Here is a 4,702-nt window from a genome sequence, read left to right as displayed (position 1 = left end):
TATGAGTGTGTGTGTGTTTGGGAGCAGGGGTGGGTTCAGGATCTCCCCCTGACCCTGCCCATTTAGTTTATCAGGAGCTGACTATAACAGCCATGTCCTATCTACCCATTTCAGGGACACGAGCACGTCCATACCTAAAGGGACTCCCTAACTCCAGACTTTATGAAGTTGACCGAAAGGATCTATAAAGAGAACTGAACGCAGGGTTGACATTCTAAATCCTTAATACCCGAGTTGCTACTGGCTCTGACCACATCCACACAGCCCCACATGCTGCTCCGATGCCCGCTCTCTCATGAGCAGCCCCGACAGTGTGCAATGTGGGCTGGATATATAGAAACCACACAAACTCGGAAGGAAACTTGGGGTCTTTGAAATCAGTCTCATTGGACTGTGAGTTTCATGTCTCTCTTGTTCATCCAATGGCCTGGGGCTGCCCCATGCTGGCACATGGCAGTTACCCAGTTGAATGAATAAATGAGTGGGCAAGTCAGCGAATGAATGAACAGGCCTTCTCACTGACAAGGTCACAGTGCCCTGGACCAGCATCACCAGGTGGGTCACCTCCATAATCCTGGTCTGCCTTGACCCCTCTTTTTTCCGGTCCCCACACCATACCACAGAGGCTTTGATGTTCACCTCTTGCTTCCTCTTGCTTTTACCCATGTCCTGGTATTTGCTTATTCATTTGCTTAAAGCACTCTTCCAGAGTATGAAATCTGTCCCTATTAGGTTCTACAGGAAGGCTTTGATTCCCTCCAATGTGTTCTGGAAATGCTGGGCAGGTGTAGAGCAACTCATCACACCTCAAGGAGGATTCCCTGGGTGTGAAGCCGGGGAGCCGGGAAAGGAAACAGAAAGAGGCTGCATCTGTGGATAGCACAGTGCAGCCCCCCGGAGCCTGAACTCAGAGCCTGGACTCAGGGGACTGCAGAGCCCACATGACAACAGGACAAAGCTGCCATTTTCCTGACTGCACAGTATTTGCACACATGGCAGTCAAGATACCCAAAAGATTAATATTGTGTTTGATGCTCAGATGACCTGCTACAGACCCAGGAACTCAAGACTCAGAGGAGAATCCAATCTTTCAATAAAAGAAGTTATCTGCTTATTGTAACCCAAAATGAGGCAGAGTTTTTGCTCTCTGTGGCCCAGGCATCTCAACCCAGGGCTCTGAGGCTTCAGTTTGTGCATCTGGCCACCCTGCACATCCGGAGCTTGGAATTCAGAGAGCTCAGCGGCAGCTTCTGCAGGCCCTGCCTGGAGGAAGCCTCAAGAGGGAAGCACTGTTCCAGCCTCAGAGCCTGCGTGTCTGAGCTCAGTGCAGTTTGAAGGCACCAGCACATGCTGGTTTCATCTCCCCTCTGCCTGGTCCTTCTCTGGTTATTCTCTCTTCTGTCTGCCAGCCCAAGCCTCCTCTGGCAGAAGAGAGGGAAAACTGTGTTGCAGGCAGAGAACTGAAAGGCAGAGGATGTCTCAGAGGAGCTGACAGCTCACCACTGTCACCACAGTAAGGAAGGTTGCCTTCTCCTGGGCAGTTCTGTTTTCTCCTCTTCCAGCCCTCACACCTGTTTGCTGGGGGGAGAGTGTCGGTGTCAAGGCTCAGGTGTGTCAGGTCCCTTGCTGCCAGCAGGCCTCCCACTTCCTACCAAAAAGCTGCTGGAAAGGAAAGGCCACCTCGGCTGAGCAATGCCAAGGTGAGGGATCCCTAGGAAGAGCCAGCGACATCCTCCTGGCCTGGCTTCAAGTCCTCAGGGAGCCACAGCACAGCCCGCTCACCTTCCACAGCTGCTGGCTCCTCTGCGTTGCTCTGTTTACATTTGCAACTCTTGCCTCTGAGCTCCCGGCCCTCCCAGAGGTTACAGGAGTCAGCAATTAAGGTGGTCACAAAAGAAGAATAAAGCGGCTGAGGGGAGCGGGAGCTGGAGAAAGTGCTGCTTTACCCAGGGTAGTCAGAGAAGTCTCTCTGGGGAGGTGATGCTTGAGCCTGGAGACCTGCAGGAGGTGAGGGGTGAGCTGGGCAGACACCTGGGAAAGCTCACTCCATAGGGAACAGCGTGTATTACCCCTGCAGGGGGGTCCGGCTGGTTGGAGGAGAGTGAGGAGGCCGTGTAAGTAGAGGGGACAGGGGAGAGGCTGAGGAAATGAGACCAGAGCAGGGCTCAGCAGGTCAGTTACAGTTTCCAGAAAAAGCCTTTTAGGCATTTTACAAGTATCATTAAATTCTCACTCAGACACTCTGAGATAAGTATAGTTATTATCCCCATTTTCCAGATGAGGAAACTGAGGAAGTGAGAGGTTACAAAATTTCCCACAGATCACAGAGCCAGGATTTGACAGTTCTTGCCTGTGGTCTGCACATCGAACCACTTTGCTACGTTGCCTGTAACAGTAACTCATCCACCTTAGAGCTGGACAGACAGGAATTCCAGTGTTGGACAGTAGCGCAGGATCTCTATGGCCCTGGCAGGTGAATTTTCCTCCAAGTGCTTCTGTCTCCTCAAACCCTGCCCCTCACAGGGTCATAGTGAAGGAGGAAGCAGAGATGAGCAGGCATGGCTTCTTGGGGCCTGGGGGTCATCCTTCTTTTCCCCACCTCCTGTTTCAAGCAGATGGGGACAGATTCCAGAAACCAAGAGTTAAAAAGATCAGGCTAAAATCTGAAGGGGAGGGGGCAGCTCAGCTACAGAAACCACAGGGCACGAAGGTGAGGGCTCTGGTGGAGGGCGTGACTTCCCAGGGTGCCAAGGGGGAGAGTTCCAAAAGGCTTTAGGCCTGGTTCTTCACTGGAGAGGCTTAACTCTAAAAGGCAGGACACCCACAGATAAGAGGAAGAAAGAGCGGGTCATTTGAAGGATTTTCAAATGGAAGGAGAATTGAAGCAGTGGAGAGAGTGGGAGGAAGATGGGAGTGTTAGAGAAGGTGATAGCAGGTGGATGCTCTCAGGGGCAGCGTCTGAAATAACCAGGCGTGGCCCTTGGTTGGCTGTCCATACCCCAGGTGCAACTGCACTCACTGTTTGCAGAGCTTGGCCCTGTGTGTCATTACTTGCAGAGCTTGGAGCTGTTTGCAAAGCTTGTCATTGCCTGTGTCACCATTTGTAGACCACGACACTGTTTGCCATTCTGTAGAGTTAAGTTTTATTTGCAGAGCTTGGTATTATTGGGAGAGGCTAGCACTGTTTGTGTTGCTGTTTGCAATACTTGTCGCTGTGTCTGTACGTGTTATGATATCGATGGAGCCCATTCCTCCCTAGTTCTCTGTCTGCTGAGCTGCCAGTGCTGATGTTACTGTCTCTGTGGATGTTCAGAGTCTGTCACTGTCAGAGGCATGGTCTGCAGTGCCCTGGGTCCCTGTGTGCAGAGCCTGTCATGGCTGGAGTTATGGTGTCTGTGCTATCAGTGCCACAAATGCAGAGGCAGTCTCTCTGTGCTACTCTGTGCTGAGGTTTCTCACTGTTAGCGTTGCTGTCTGTGTCATGATTTGCAGAACCCATTGCTGCCTATGCCGCTGTGGGCAGGGTCTCTCACTGTCTATGACACAATAGTGAAACATGATATCACAGGAGAATATTCTTCACAAGCATATCTGAAGCCTATCTCTGATCCCCAGCCGTCACTGCTCCCCCTATCTGGGACACACACGCCCCCTTGCTCCATGCTCCCATGCCCTCTGACCATTTTTGCATGCTGGCCTCTGGGGTCTCATAAGACCAAACACCCTGCCTCTGCTCCCTGCCACACTTAATGGGTCCCGCAACCTGCTTCCTGGAGCTTGATTTCACTGCAGAGTCCAGGCCTCGTGGATGGCTCTAGACCAAGAGCACAAGCAGACTTACAAAGGAATCAGGGTTGGCAGGAAGGAGGGAAAATGACACAGAAAAAGAGGAGCCATCAGGAAAGATGAAAGCGTTTTGCTTCTTCATCTGACGGGGCTTGAAGGCTGTCTTTGGGAGGGAGATGGCTCCTTACGGCAGAGGGTGTAATTAATTAAGGGTGAGGTGCAGCAAGCGCAGGCAGCTGGTGCAAGTGATAAAGTGGCACTGTGGAGCGAGGCCCAGTGGTGACAGAGATAAGGGCACCCATCACAGGCACGAGGCTTGCTGGTCGCAGCGTGGGGAAGTGGCGGGGTGCTTCTGGAGGGAAGGCCAAGGAACTGGGCAAAACACAGTACTGGGTGAAGCGCTGCCTCCTTCAGACCACAGCACCTTGAAGTTCAGTCCCCTGGTGGGAAAGCCGAAAATACCCATTATGCCACTGCTCATTTCTTGTAGAGAGAAATATAGAAAATGAGAGCATGTGTTGAAGAAAAAAAATCAAAAGGAATGGTTAAAAGAAAGTTTTAAATAACATTTTTAAAAGCATAAGAAGCCCATAGACTGTTTTAAAAAAATAAAGAAAATCCTCATTGAAAGCCAGGAAAAAATGTGTGCTGAGGATCAAAAAGACTGGTTTCTGGAAAGGAAAAAAAAAAAAAAAACCCCTCTGCATGGCTAAGTAGCAGAGAAAAAGAAGTCATGTAAAGGTATAAAGGGAAAGGCCTCATGTAAGTGTATATAATCTATATTATATATTTACATTTTATTATTAATTATTTATTACAAGAAAAGAGTGCACAGCAGGTCATATGTGCACTTGAAGTCAAATGTCCAGAAAAAGCATCTGAGAATCCCCTTGTGAGGAACTCCAAAGCCAGTAAT

The 4,702-nt window shown here is 50.2% G+C and overlaps 1 long non-coding RNA gene across 1 annotated transcript; it reads right to left on the bottom strand.

Annotated features, from left to right (window-relative positions):
* Positions 1-968: 968 nt before the first annotated feature.
* Positions 969-3,481, bottom strand: LOC135268315 (uncharacterized). Its single transcript, XR_010336570.1, has 3 exons — positions 3,020-3,481; positions 2,408-2,510; positions 969-1,578 (listed from the first exon to the last, which is right to left on the bottom strand). It is a non-coding gene; the product is annotated as an uncharacterized LOC135268315 (long non-coding RNA).
* Between the last annotated feature and the right edge of the window lie 1,221 nt (positions 3,482-4,702).

Source organism: Aotus nancymaae, unplaced genomic scaffold (assembly GCF_030222135.1).
Source record: "Aotus nancymaae isolate 86718 unplaced genomic scaffold, 86718_ANA_hifiasm-v0.15.2.pri h1tg000040l, whole genome shotgun sequence".
NCBI classification, from domain to species: Eukaryota; Metazoa; Chordata; class Mammalia; order Primates; family Aotidae; genus Aotus; species Aotus nancymaae.
This window is presented reverse-complemented; position numbering and strand designations above follow the sequence as displayed.